The 15,743-nt window shown below is 40.2% G+C and overlaps 1 long non-coding RNA gene across 1 annotated transcript in view; it reads left to right on the top strand.

Moving 5' to 3' along the window:
- Nucleotides 1–15,202, top strand: part of LOC130297114 (uncharacterized) — a 41,005-nt gene extending 25,803 nt beyond the window's left edge. The window contains exons 3-4 of the long non-coding RNA XR_008849401.1: nucleotides 12,963–13,090; nucleotides 15,038–15,202. This is a non-coding gene — a long non-coding RNA (uncharacterized LOC130297114). The remainder of the gene's footprint in view (nucleotides 1–12,962; nucleotides 13,091–15,037) is intronic.
- The last annotated feature ends 541 nt before the right edge of the window (nucleotides 15,203–15,743 follow it).

Below are 15,743 nucleotides of genomic sequence, written 5' to 3'. Positions count from 1 at the left end.
TTTTTCTTTCAAGGTTAGAAAAAAGGTACCTTTTAAATAGGATATCTATCCAGTTCTCCCTGTTGACATGTATTTGATAAAACAGGACCTGCCTAAATTCTATTCTTAACTGGACAGCAAAAGGAACCAGCATAATTTTTGTGCCCTGTTGCATCATATTTTAATGGTAAACTTGCCCTGAAACGTGATGTGAAACCAGCTTAAGGAGATACTGCATTGACTATGTTGCATGATATTATACTGAATGCATATTCATATGTACATGTAATAAACATCGGCTCAGTTGAGCCTGGGAGTCAACATTGCTGCCATATGTTGTGCACAAACCCCATGTGCACTAGTATTCCTTTCCGCATTCTAATAGAGCTACTGTTCAGATACAAGCCATCAGACTGACTGTGTGGTCTTTATTTAAAATGGTGATCTCAATGGTCTGAAGTGGAGCTAGAACCAAATATATATGCACAGGATGATATTTCATATTTGTGTTCGAAGCCTTGTGTTCTTGTATGCAAGACAAGATTCATATATTGCATGGAATCAAAGATTAGGTGCTGTTTAGTAACCATATGATGACCAATTACTGCGAGGATCCAGGGGTGGACGTCTCTGTCCCCCGAATTGAGGTTGCCATTAGAATTAACACTTAGAGATTTTTTTTTAAATGATTGAATTTTGATATATACTGTTCATAAGAAATGTAAGCTTGTTTAAAACGCTATACTTTGCATAAACTAGTTGTCTATCTGAAGTACCTAGAGAGCCAGGAAGGTGATTTTTGGGTCAATCGTAAAATGAGAATGCTCGCTCTTCTTAGTGTGTATTAGCTAATGTTGTATTAACTAGATTTTTCCTTTATCGCGATGATGGAAAGTGCAATTTGGACAAAGGGGCTTTAGCTACATGTTTTCTGTGCTTCAGAAATTTTGTACATTTTAGATCTATAGTTGAAGAGTGGGAGATGTTGCCCATAAAATAGTGCAGAAAGCTGCCAGTGTGTACCGTTTCTATATGCCTACTCTAGCATTCTCATAGGTTGTCTATTACTTACCATCTGTCTCTTTGTTAGTGCTAGCCAGGACTCCTTGAATACAAGAAAAGCATTGTTGGGTTTTATATCTAAGTGGCACAAAATGATCTTGCACTTTCCGTAATGAGAGCAATCACTCTATACATATGACAAAACAATACGACAGGTGTGTCCTCATTGAGACAAACACGCCAATTAACCACAACGGCGCCAAACCACATTAAGTCCTTAAGAGACTGCACAGCATTGCTCTGAGTATTACAAAGTATTTAACGTAGGGAAAGAGTGATATAGTAGAAAATTGCTGCAGGTCAGACTCGATCAACGTTATTGGGAATTAAGGTATACAATTCTGCAGAGCATTGCTTCCTGCCTATCATAGGTAATGGACAGCGGCTGGAGTATTGATTTGACTTTAATATCAATAACTTCATATTAAATGCACTTGGCAGGTTGCCTTCTCCTCTTGGATACTGAGCAACACTAAGGATACCACATTCCTGATCAGTATTATAGTAGTTATTTCATTGTTCATAGAGGACAGTATTATGGTAGTTATATTCTTGTACATAAGGGCAGGGGCGGACTGACCGCCCGGTCCATTCGGCTGTGGTCCGAAGGCCCGGCCTGGTAAAGGGCCCGCTGCAGCTACTGGGGATTAAGGACACTTGTCCCCGATCCCCAGTAAGACAAGCGCTATTTTCAGGTGATGTCTTTCTCTATATAAATATCCCTGCGCTGCTCCTGCTCTGGTATCATTAGCAGAAACAGACAGCAGCTCAGGGATGAAGAGGACCTGACTGTTGGCTCCGCCCCAGCACAGGAAGAGGGCAGGGCGAGAGCTGACAGGCCTCCCGGGAACACAGAGCAGCCGCTTCATGTGAGGGTGAGTGATGTCCCTGTGTGCTGCCTCTCTCCCCCTTGAGTATAACCTTGGGCTGGGTGTAAAGTAGTAGCCCAGTGGGGTCACTTTCCCTTCTCCAGTGTCCACAGGTGACCAACAGGTCACATTACCAGAACAATTTTTGGGAAATATCGCGGCAAAAATGGCACGGTTTTACCACAATTTTTCGAAATCGCGGTAAAACTGCGCAAATTTTTGCCGTGATTTAAAAAAAAAATTCTGGTAATGTGACCTCTTGGTGACCTGTGGATACTGGAGGAGGGAAAGTGACCCCACTGGGGCGACAACATGTGAACACACTGCTTATTTATTTATCATTAACCCCTTAAGGGTACATTCACATGTACAGGATTTGCTGGATATTTTTGCTGCATATTTTGTGCAGCTGACTTTGCAACCCATTAGCTTCAATAGGTAGCATAATCAGCTGCATAAAATATACAGCAGATCCTGTACGTGTGAACGTACCCTAAGTGCTCATTCACATGGACGGATCCACAGTGTATTTTAAGCTGCGAATCCGCCAGCAATGGATCCTACAGTGCTGCCTCCATCTGTGTCTGCTCATAGCGGCAATCCACCGGTACGAGCAGACACGCTCCGAGGTGCATGTTCGCCGTGCGCATGCACAGTATACTCGCACACATCGCAGCCGCTCCTCCTGTTCCCTGAGCTAGGCCGAGAGCAGCCGCGATATGTGCGGTGAACATGCACATCAAAGCGTAGCTTGTACATAGGAGTAGTATTATAGTAGTTATGTTCTTATAGATAGAGGATAGTATTATAGTAGTTATCTTCTTGTACATAGAGGGCAGTATTATAATAGTAATATTCTTGTATATAGGAGACAGTATTATAGTAGTTATATCCTTGTACATAGAGGCAGTATTATAGTAGTTATATTCTTGTACATAGCATTATTATATAGCGTTATTTGACCAATGAGAACAGAACAAACCTTATAAATTGCCAGAGAAAGGACACAAACATGTTTTGTATGCAGCAATAGAAACAAAATTTTTGGGAGGGATTACTATGATGCCTACAGACTCCAGGAAATTAACATTTAAGACAACACACGAATGGGACATACAAAGTAGTAGTAGTAGCAAGAACAAGAGGGGTATTTACACTTGGCAGCTTACTGGGTCAGTCTTCAGTAGACAGAATGTCAAGTCTGTAAGTTGTGGTGGCGGGGTGTGTGGTGCAGGGCAGGTGTTGTTACCCTAGGGGCAGATGGCATTATTGTATGTATTGTATTGTATTCGTGACGCCAGAGCGTGGTTTAGCCCATAGCCAGCCGAAGGTATACCGCTGGATTCTGGGCTAGCCACGGGGGCAATAAAGTCTCTGACGCCAAGTTACGGACAACCGTAGCTTTACTGAGGGTAGCCAGTTGGTAAAGTCTATACAATTCAGCCTTAAGAAACCTTAAGGGCTTGCTGGGACTTGTAGAAGGACTTGCAGAAGGACAATTGAATGCAGACCACGCTGACTTGACAGATGACAGGGACTGACTTGACTCATAAAGCTGTGACTTTAGCTTACTTGACTTAATGGTGGCTGCAGGACTGGACTTTGAGGTCTCCAACACTCTGGACACACACTAGGCACAACTGCACTGGACATCAGCTTAGCAAAAGAGCAGAGCTGAAATAGAGAAAAGCTAGCTCCACCCAGGGCTTATATGGGGCAGACTAGCAGGGAGCCCATAGGTCACTCTTGGGATCACCTGATAACTAGAACCTCTTGGGTAACAATCACATAACATATCACTTGGTATAGCTCTTAAAAACATTACATTTTATAACACTTTACATGGTAAAACATGTTTACAATGGGGAAACAAGTGCAGGGGGCCTTGGGGACACTGAAGGAGGCTGCCTGACAGGACAGCAGGAGCACGGGGTAACACCTCCCGTACTGGGCAACCACAAATGTTTAATGAGGGTTGAGGAAGACCAGGTGGCAACTTTATAGATTTTTTTCAATGGCACATGATACCTTTCTGCCCATGCGGTCTTGAGATGATAATGGAGAATCCAGTGCTTCCGAAAAATAACAGTGTCTGTTCAGATCCTTGATCTACCTAGATTATGATCAAATCACAGAAAGTCAGAGAGCCACCCCGTATGCTTGTGTTAATGGAAGAATAGAAGGTTCTTTAGCACGGATGTATGAGTAAAACCCTTATTCATTGATTTCACGTTATAAAAGCAGCATATTATTAGTGCAGTTACATCTGATGCGTTTCGGCCCATAAATCTGAAAAAAGGGTCTGAAATGATGGCATCTTCATAGCCGCTGTTGATGGCCCTGAAGGACCGGGACATAAGAGGATTTCCAAAGAATAAATCCTTCAAGATGGGTGCTGATAGCCGAGAGCTATGCCTTAAAAGTATTTCATTCCAGACCCTTCTTAAAGCCTTCTTGTAAAAACTGAAGAAGCATGCTGACCTTTAGCATTAGTAAGGTGCCACCTTGTGTTCATACCTTGGAATATTCTCTGACTGCACTTGTTCTTCTAAAGTCTAAGATGATCTATCAGCCTTTAAGATTTTAGCTGAAGCTTGTCCAACTGAGGGTAAAACATTTTCATAGCCATGACATCTAATGTTTGGTAACCCTATTTTTTGGAGTTTAGCTTCCACTCCACTAAAAGAAGATAATTTCACCACATAGTTCTATGTTCAATGCATTATCTGGACACATTCCCTTTCCAGCAAAGGGTTTTCAATCCTTATTGCTTGTTTATGTAATAATATGCTGAATGATTAGCAAACTGCATATGCACCACTTGGCTATGTAATTTAAGCTGAAAATAATATAAGGCCAGTTATATGGGCACCTCAGCCTGAGTACTCTGGGGAGATGAGAGATCAGAGTTCTGCTCTGACGCAGGGGACCAGGCACTAAACACCACTTCAGGTCCCTTCTGATGGTAGAGGAAATATGCCATTTCATATCCAGGCCTAATTGGGCCAAAAAGTCAAGATGTTCCTCTGAAGAGCTTGAAAATGTGCTTTGTCCCAAGGGACTGCCTCGATGGACGAGCTAAGTAGGCCGTAAAACCCTCATGACCCTCATACTGCATGCTGGATTCTGAAGACTTTAGACATTTGGAGGCACATTTTTTGTGTACCTATGATGAACAACCTAAACCTAATTTGTGTGGATGAAACAAGTTGGAATTTTCCGTGCTTTACCAAGGACCCTTGAAGGCTGAGAGTCTGAAGGGTAAATCAATGTGCTTGAGTAGAAGTTCTCTGGATGATGCTCTGGGAAGACAATCATCCATATAGTAAGACTCTTCAATCCTCAAGGCTGCCGGCAGGACCAGCGCCACCTTTGTAAATGTAGGAAAAGCAAGCATATGTGATGCTGAAGGGAATAGATGTAAATTGTAGGTGAATGATCTGTTGTGACACCCAGACTGCTACATTCAGAAACCTTTGGTGAGCTTCCAACACTTGGATAAAGGTGTTCCACTGCTGGATGCTTGATACTAAATTTTGAATGGATTCCATCCATCTGAAAGAACTTGTTGAGATATGTTAGATCTCTGACTAAGCGCCATCCCCTCCAGATTTGAAGACTGCAAAAATCTGGGAGTAGACAACTTGGTGAGGTAGGCATTTTTTTTTAGGGTGAATTGATGGATAAGATCTTTATTGACTGGTTACAAGCTTTTGATTGCCATGAAGGGGTCTGGGGGAAGTTCTCAAAATACTACAGAAAAACTTTTTGTCACAATGACAGATACCCTGGCATCTTAGGGTGTGGCTAACTAATGATTGGTATAAAGCTGAAGTCTTGCATCTTTTCTTGTTGGTGGCTGAATCCTGCTTAGAGTTGTACCTCCTCTGTCTGATGAGAGATGTAAATGCCTCTGCCTTTTAGGCAATATTTTGGCTCTATTCTAAAAAAAAGACTTGAAATTCCTTCTTTGAGAATATTGGGGGAAAGAAGCTCCTTTATCTTCACTGAGAGTTTTTAAAATGTCCTTCAGTTGAGGCCCAAACAAGGAGGAACAGAGCACATAAATAGAGTTTTTAGAGGGCACGTCCCTGGACTATTGCTAGAGCCAGAGTATCCAGCAGCCCACATTAGACACAGCCATAGACTTCGAGTCAAATTTGAGTCCATCATAAGCTAATTTCATCACTTTATTAAGCACCTCCTCTCGAATGATTCAGGAATGTTTACTGCACTCTCAAGGGGGTATTCCTGCCTTATAGCATTTATCACCGATTCCGCTACAAAGTTGTAAGTTTATGACACTGACAGTGCTTATCCCTTTCTGTCAGTGCGGTAAATTTTAAATGGAGCCGCAAAACTCAAGCTTGTCTGCCACATCATTCATATGCCCAGCTGGAGGGACATAGGCAATGGTGCCCCATCAATCTAATTTCTCACCAATCCAGTATATAGGTGTTAAATGATTCAGGCTGAAGTACCCCTTTAATCTTAATATTTGATTTTTCTTGAGTTGGTAGGGAAGTCATACTGTATAGTCTGGTATACAAGTCATGTTGGGAGAGTCTCATTCTTCTAGTTGGTTTTCTAATATGGTGAGAAGAACAAGGATTCCCTTCTCTGGGCTCATCTTCAGTACAAGAGACTCTAATTATCCTGAATGGTCTCATTACTGTATTTTCTTCTAATTAGTATGACAGGGTGAGACTGACTGTGTGTTTTCATTGATGTCTGATGAAGTTTTGCCAAGCCATTATGTAGATGATTGCACACTATTCTTCCTATAGATCTGTACTCATCTATTATAGTCATGTAGTATAGCCTATATATGTATGGTCATATGTAACTTGTTATCCTTTAGTAACAGAGTAGAACGGCTTTGATCCTTTTTAGCTAATGTCATTTAAATCTAGTTCTTTTTGAGATGATTGATTGCACATGATTTTTGTGTCCAGCTGCTATTTAATAATTAGAGCACAATATATTACATTAATGGATGATAAAATATGAAATAAATGTATTCATATGAACATTTCTTAAGAAAAAACACTAACCACAGTGCCCAAAGGGTTCTTGTCAAGCTTCTTCTTTTTTTTTTTTACAGGTCCCGAATGGCATATAAATAGGTTAATTCAAGTTAGAGTCTAAGTGTCAGTCTTCATTGTAGTAATGGTATAGCATTTATGAGCCAAGAAGTTCAGAACTGACAATGCTGTAGGTTGGAGAGTAAAGAAGTCGTCAAAAACTCATCTCACCTCTCTTCTGCACCGCGTCTGGTCCCAACAGAGTGCCACCGGCTGTGTCTACATATCACCTCGGCAATCGGCCCAATTTGGTGCACAGCTGTGTGTCACATCACTACAGGCCTGACCAGCCAATCAGGGGATGGGAGCTCCAGGCGGCCAATCAGCTGGCACACCGGCGCTCACACCTTCTGTGGATATTTAAAGGGGTATTACAGGATTTTTTTTTTAAATTTAACTATGCTACAGAGGCTGTAAAGTTAGTGTACTTCATAATATAGTGTCTGTACCTGTCTCTGATGGTTGGTCTCACATTCATATGTGATCTTTCTCTGGATGTTCATTTTTAACAGCATGTAAAATCACTCGTGCCTCAGATATTCCCAGGATGCAGTGTAGTCCAGACACGTCTTGACTAGTCAGGTGATGACAGGGAGCCTGTTATGCTCTAATAGGTGGAGTGAGCACAGGGAATTTGCAACAGCTGGAGGCACCCTGATTAGAAAGCACTTGGCTTTTGCATGGAATTAAGCTTGTTTGTGGATCAATGGGTGGGGTGGCTGATGTGTGGGAGGGATAAAAGTGGAGTTATGGGATTTGCAGTAAAAGAGAAAACTCCAACAGGAAATATCCAATTCACAAAAAGCTAGCCACAGTTTTATGGTAATCTCCCAACATAGCCATTTAGCCCAAAGACAAGCACAGATCCTTCCTAAGCATGCCCATCACTGTCTGGTAGGGAAGTGCTAAAATCAATAGATAAAGAAATTGGGGCTCAAAGGTCTGTGAATATTTGATATAAAATGGATTTATTTGTAAAATGGATTTATTAATGTACAATTGATAGAAAACATTATATTAATAAATAGTAAATATTATAGTGGTCTGTGACCTACAGGGCCCTTGTAGGTCAGCTAGACTACATATGTAAGATAAAATCAGTGTATGTGTAATGGAATAAAACAATATAAAAACAATAATATAAATACAATGGTATAAATTAGTATAAAGTGTCCACAATAATACAAGTGACTTCAGAATTGTACTCCTGGTATAATTAATTGTAGTCTGAGTGAATACACTCTTCTCTCATTGCATGTAATAAATATTAGTGCAGATTCTGACAAATACCGATATACTGTAATCCAAGTGTGCGTAGCAACAGCACAAGTTGCAATTGTATCCAACTTATAGTAGTTTGTATCAACTTTCAAGGTAAGTGTAAAATGAGCTTTGATTCGTGCAAAAATCGATCCTGGCTCCTAGGCAGAGAGCCTGCTGCAGGAGACTCAGCCGTCTCACAGTGTATCAGCGGTAGGTGTAATAGACAGTCATGGATCGATGTGCAAATGTTTAAGATAGAATTTGTACCTTGATTAGATGTGTGCTGGAATCGGCGCAATCCCGGCTCTAGAAACTCTGCCGTCTCCGATTTGGCAGTGATGGTAGTGGGCTCCTTTTGTGTGGACTGCAGCTGTTTTGTAGGTAACGACCAAGCTGTGTCCTCGTGATAGGTGCTACGTGCCTGAAGGAAACAGGAGTAGTGATGATCATTGGTACTTTGTCTATGAGAGGTAAAATTGGATATTGTGCCACTTGTAGTGGTAGTTAAGGCTGGTCGCGTTTCAGGTCCTCCTTAGGACATTTCTTCAGCAGCTAAAAGTTACTTTTACAAGAATATAACTACTATAATACTATCCCCGATGTATGAAAATGTAACTACTATAATACTGTCCCACTATGTATAAAAATAAAAGAACTATAATGCTACCTCCTGCGTACAAGAATATAACTACTATAATACTGCTTCCTATGGACAAGAATATAGTTACTATAATACTGCCTCCTGTGTACATGAATATAACTACCATAATACAAGCAAAGTTCCAGCATTCAGCACAATTACCCCCTTAAATTCCGACTCTACAAAGGCTCCTTCAGAGCAGCATGGACGCAGAACACTGTTGACAAAAGCACAGTTTTACTTAAGCCGGTGAACACCCACAACTACCGGGGTTCCACAAGCCCAGAGAAATAAGTCCATCAGAATACCAAAACTGTAGAAAGAAGGGCGTAACTCACCGTTGTTGAGGTGTCACACATATCTTTACTGAAGATGAAGCTTAGCGGGGTGCAGGTACGGACAAGACCTTAGGGGATGCAGCTAGTCAGCAGCAAGCCGGGTAACAGCTGTTGCGTGTGCGTCAGCTCGCTTTGTCAGACCCTCAGCTGTTACTCGGCTTGCTGCTGACTAGCTGCGTCCCCTAAGGTCTCGTCCGTACCTGCACCCTGCTATGCTGCATCTTCAACAAAGTTATGTGTGACACCTCAATGCAGGTGAGTGATGCCCTTGTTTCTACAGTTTTGATAACTACTATAATACTCCCCCCCCCCCCTATGTACAAGGATATAATTACTATAATATGGAAGCCACAGGTGGTGTAGGGAAATACCTTATCACTTTGTGAAGCCAGGGCACCGTTAGCCTATATATGGTCCGAGGTTGGGGACAGCTGGGCCAGACACGGGGAGTAAAGGAACACACCAACGTCAGGTTAAAGCTAACTGTCTTTACTGAGCTGAATGCAGATGGTATTACACCGACAGTATTGTACAGAGTGAGAGGATGCAGTGTAACCCCTTGGGAGCCCTGTTGCCTTGCTGGGACTTTTGGTGCTTTCATCCAATAAATTGATACTGACTTGAAAGACTTGAAGATTGATCCTGGTAGCTAGGGTTCTGTCAAGGTCTTATAGCTTCCTCCACCAGGGCATGAACTTCCACCATGCGGGTGATCCTTGCAGAATGAAGGGTCTTCCCTTAGAGCATACAACACACCTTACACCTTTACCAAACTGATGCTTAGACTTAGCACCACTGTGAACTGGGGCAACTCCTCCCCTCAATACACTGTATGGGGAAGAATTTAGGGGTTCCTATTGGCAGGCAGGATCACATGGGGTACACTGCTCCTCTATTTAAAGGCACAGTAACATATAAATAACATACATTAATTCTTAGCAAAATGTATAACATAATTAATATACAAGAAGTCTTTCAGTGGGCCCAACACCGGTGCTGCAGGTCGGCCAAGCAGTCCGACGCCACAGGACAGCCTTTGGTGCTGGGACACCACAATAATACTGCCTTCTATGTACAAGAATATAACTACTGTAGGCATTTCACTCTCGGGTTAGCTCTGGGATTGTCCTTGACACAGCCACAGATCACGTTTCAACTTCATTCAGCAGCCAAACAACAATTCTTTATGCAAGTCTAGCTCCTTGCCAGCTTTATTAGACGGGTTGCATGCCCTGATTATCAACTGGAGGGCTTTTCCCTGCTATTTAAAACGTGCGTACTGCAACCTTTTACTCACTGTTCACACACAGCATTTGCAGCCTCTTGCCTTTTGTTCTCAGAACCCTTGTCTGTCTCATACTGGAGAACGAACACTTCACCTGTGTTCCACAAGTGGTCACAGTCCACTTAGCTGTTGTGGGACACTCACAGCACCTGGCTGTGTGTTCCTTGCAAGGACCCCTTGCCTCATACCTTTACAGACACCTTGATTTCTTCTGGGGAAAGTACAGACTACACTTCCTGGACTCTTAAATTTCTGCCCTTCCTGCTGTTCTGTGTTCATTAGGCACCTGATGAGCCTCTCTGCTAGCTCACCTAAGATAAAGGATTGGGAAAAACACCCTTTCATTTCCCTCGATCCTGCCTCAATGCCACACTACTATAATACTGCCTCCTATGTACAAGAATATAACTACTATAATACTTCTTCCTCCTATGTGCAAGAATATAACTACTATAAGTGAGTGGATTAAGCATGTTAGGGTCCCATCCAAAGTGAGGCCACCTGGGGGAAACGTTTTGATCAAAAAGTGCGCTAAGAGCCTCCATTTTTGACCAAGCGTGCTGCTGCAACCTTCTTTTTTGTATACTTTGTATTTGCCACAGCAGCATGCACCTGTGTATTAGGTAGTTGTGCTGGCTATTTTTGTTTTTTTGTTTTTTGCCATGCAAATTAGGGGGAGTGTCACCCTCTCAAGCTGTGCACCCCTCCCTGTTCTCAGGAGGTTTATTAAATTGATAGTGGATCCTGCATGTCACCCAGCAGAGGTGAGTGGATTAACCATGTTAGGGTCCCATCCGAAGTAGGCCACCTCCGCGTGGTTGATGGGGGACACGTTTTGATCAAAAAGTGCACTAAGAGTCTCCATTTTTTGACCAAGAGTGCTGCTGCAACCTTCTTTTTTGTATAACTACTATAATACTCCATCCAATGTACAAGAGGGCCAGGAACCAAGGGGATAATTTCTGTACAGCACTGGGAAATAGGTCAGTGTTATATAATTGAATAAACTAAACAAACAAATGTATAAATAATTTGTTAGTGAACTGCTAGGTTGTGATGTCGAAATTCCCAGTGAACACACATAAGACCTTTTCCTCTTCAGTGTAACATGAACAACGGTACGGACAGAGTATATAAAATCTGTGCAGACATCCAGAACCAATAAAGACCTATGATGAGGTTTTATTCAGAGCCCACAGGTATACTTAAACTTTCTTGGGGGGAAATTAACAAAGCTGTCTATTTCCCGCATCAATATAGACCAAACTACAGAGCGTTAGGCTGGTCTATTGTGCGCTTCATTTAGCAAAAGTCGCAGGGCTCTTGATAAATTCTGCGCATGGACTTCAGGATCTATGGTTTAGACTGTATTTAAACCTGCTTCAGCATGGTCTGACACTTCAGCGTACTTTCGGACGATGCGACTTTTCGACGAAAAGTCGCTATTGATAAATTCAGCACCAATGCATTTTTCTGTCTAAAATAGACTAGAAAGCATCATGTTCTGAAAATCCTCTAAAACAAAAGTCACACGTATATAGACTTTCTGTGCGGCAATTTTAGACAGGAAAAAACTGTCTAAATCCTTTGATAAATCTCCCCCTCTATTTTTATATGCTTCAACAATTCTATAGATTTTTGTCATGTCAGCTAGGGATTAGTGCAGCCCTAAACTGAACCCAGATTCTGTATATTATTTTTACACCATCAGGCTAGGTTTCTACACAGTTTTTTTCTGGTGTTTTTGGAAAATGAACATTGCAGTTTTTGAGACAAAGTCAGAAGTGGATCCAGTAGGAAGGATAAATATATGTCCTTTCTTATATCTCCCATTCCTTTTGAATATACTACTGGCTTTGGCTCAACAACTGCAGCGCCATTTTTCAAAAAAATAAAAAAATAAACCTCCTCCAGAAAATAACTGTGTGGAAACCTAGCCTTATAGCCATGAAGCTAATTTTTGTGATGAATAGACAACCCCTTTAATGGCAATTGCATTCCTGGCTACAATAACATAAACACATAAATATAAATAAATGTAAAATAAATAAATAAACATAAAAAACCTTTAAACAGTTTTATAATTTGTCGTCCTTTGTGTAATATTTCTTGAGACCTGCCCCCTAACATTTTATTATTGTAACTATTATTATTATTGTTATTTTGTTATTATTTTATATTTATTAATTGAGTGTTTATTTATTTATGCAAAATTTACAACACAGAAGATAGAAAAATAATATGAATTTTAAAAAATAAATCCCCAAATCCATAATAACAAATTAAAAGCATATTTTTCCCCTAATAAATTGAGATGGAAGGAAAAAAAGTAAAACAAAAAAAAAATCTTTTAGCTAGTGCCATTCATTCCATAGGGTAGTCATTTTTCTTTCTTCTATTCCCCCCCCCCCTCTTTTTTCTTTTACACATGTGGGTCTACAGTTGGAACCATAGAGCCATAAAGTACATAAATCACGCCTTGATTGTATGGACCTGCCTGATCCTTCTTTCCCGTTATCTGCCACTGAGTGAATAGTCGTGAGTTGTAAGATTGTCAGCAACACCAAAAGGTTTGTCCAGACTTTTATGTTATGTCTATTGCCAAAGTTTGTTTTCTTGTTATTAAGCTCTTGATGCAAAAAATAAAATCTTACATTTATTGTCTTTCTGTTCACTGCCTGTTGTTTAGCTCGCATTGGCCCATATTTATCAATCAGCCTGAAAACCTAATTGTTTGCTTTTTCCTATAGCAGCCAATCATAGTTCCACTTTCACTTTACAAGAGCTCGTTAAGATATGAAAGCGAAGCTGGGATTGGTTGATGTAGGAAAAAGGAGACAATTAGGGCTTCAGGCTGATTGATAAATCAGGGCCAGTGTCTCTAGTAACAGTGATTAATAAAAATGGAAAGTGAGTGCTTTGTGCACGAAAGAGCCTGGAGAGAGTGAAAGCAAGCTGAGCCTGTCTGCCTCTTACTTAAGGTTCACATTGTGCCTGAAAGGTAAAATATTTGTCACCCATATAGTTCTGTGCAGCTGTCTCTTGTGTAGCTTGTCAACTTTCTCATCAGCAGTTTATTGCTTAGACCAGGGCTGCTTTTGTTGTGTTACCCCTTCCTTACTGCAATCCCATTTTCCCTGCCACAATAAGTTATCATCATCAGCAGTTCACTGTTTAAATTAGAATTGCTTAACCCCTCTACTCCTTAGCCTGTTTTGACCTTAATGACCAAATTTTCAAAATCTGACATGTGCTTACTTATTTGGTAATAACTTGTTTTTACTTATGAAAGCGAATCTGAGATTTTTTTTCTTGACATATTGTACTTTACATTAGTGATAAATTTTAATTTATATATTTAGCCGTTTTTGTAAAAAGAAATCCCACATTTTCTGCTCGTACAACAAATAGTCATGCCACACCAAATTAATGATTCATTCACATCTACAATGTGTCTACTTTATGTTCCCATCATTTGATAAACATTATTTTACTTGAATGTTAGAAGGTTTATAAGTTTAGCAGCAATATTCCAGATTTTCAAGAAAATCCTGTAAAAGCCTGTATTTTAGATACCCCCATAAATCCCCCTGTTTTAAAAACTGCACCCTTTAAAGTAGTCAGAATTACATTAAAGAAGTTTATTAACCCTTTAGGTGTTTCACAAATATGAAAGCAAAGTGGAGGCGGAATTTTAACATTTCCATTTTTTGCAGATTTTTCATTCTAATAAAAAAAAAATTCTGTAACACAGTAGGTGTTGACAAAGAAATACAACTCAAGATTTATTCCCTGAATTCTGGTGTATTTAGAAATTTCCCATATGTGAGCTACGTGTCTCACACACAGGCCTCAGACATGAAGGTGTGCTGTTTGGATTTTGGGGCCTCCTTTTAGCTTACAATATTTTATTGGCATCATATAAAGTTGCAAAGGCCATGGGTTGCAAAAATATTTTTGGGAGACAAGTTGAAGCTATCATTGGTACCATTTTGGGCTACATGTGACACTCTGAGACTAAGTTTTTTTTCTGGATGTTTTTGGAAAACAGCCACTGCAGTTTTTGAGCCAAAGTCAGAAGTGGATCCATACCTTTTGAATACACTTCTGGTTTTGGCTCAAAAACTGCATTGGCAGTTTTATAAAAACTGCCAGAAAAAAAAACCAAGTGGAAACTTAGCCTGATCGTGTTTTATTTTCTTTTTAATGAGGTGGTATTGTCATGGATTGCTTGAGGTGAGGCATTAAAATATGAGTGACCGCTGCTGCATATGCTGAGGGCCAGCGCAAGAGATTCACACCAGACAGGATGTTGATATAATATTTCCTTACTCAGCATACTCACAGAGGAGTTGCCAAAGGAGTTCTGTTTAATTCAGGAAGTACATTTGGTTTTTACATTCGAAAAAAGAGGAGGGTTAGTTATGACATCAAAAATCAGCATGTTACATCTTGATTGGTTATTTGAGCTTTATGTCTGTATTTATTAGCATATTTTGTATTTTATTTCTTTCTAGGCTAAAGTTAATTTATGCAGCCCTCTCGCTCTAATACTGGAAAATTCCAGTTCTCTGCCCTTCTTATACAATCTGCATCTTCCTCAAATGTTTTGATTTCCAACGTCTCATCTTGAGCCTTCTGGTGTCATTCCGAGGTTTATTTTCTGTGGTGTTTTTTTATTAAATTTTTATAGGATGTTCGTCATGCGGTATAAATGACATGTTATCTTTACTCTGCAGGTTGATAAGTTTATGACGATACCAAATTTATATACTTTTTTAAATATTTTAGTACATATGCCGCATGAGTCATCACTTTATTTTTTCACTGACTAAATTGTGTGGTTACTCTTTTTTTGTGGAACATTTTCTTTTGGGGGGGACTATATTTGGTTGTATTTTCAGGTGTATTATATAAATATAGAATAAATTTTATTATTTTTGATATTTTTCCCCACATTTTTTAATTTAATTATCCAAATTTATTTATTTTTTCATATTTTTAATTTTTTCCCCACATTTATGCATTTTTTTTTTTACTATTATGCACATAAGTCAGTGGAGCATACATCTGGACTGCATTGAATTATGCCTGTTTGTCTGTTTTACAGTGACAGGCATAGCATAGCAGATCAGTCTCTACCTTAGATATAGGCTGATCTGCTCCTGTTGCCATGACAACAGAAGCCATAGTCAGGGCTCCGGTTGCCATGGCAACCAGCAG

This window comes from Hyla sarda, chromosome 12 (assembly GCF_029499605.1).
Source record: "Hyla sarda isolate aHylSar1 chromosome 12, aHylSar1.hap1, whole genome shotgun sequence".
NCBI lineage: Eukaryota > Metazoa > Chordata > Amphibia > Anura > Hylidae > Hyla > Hyla sarda.
The sequence above is the reverse complement of the archived record's forward strand: the minus strand, read 5'-3'. Positions and strand labels throughout refer to the sequence as shown.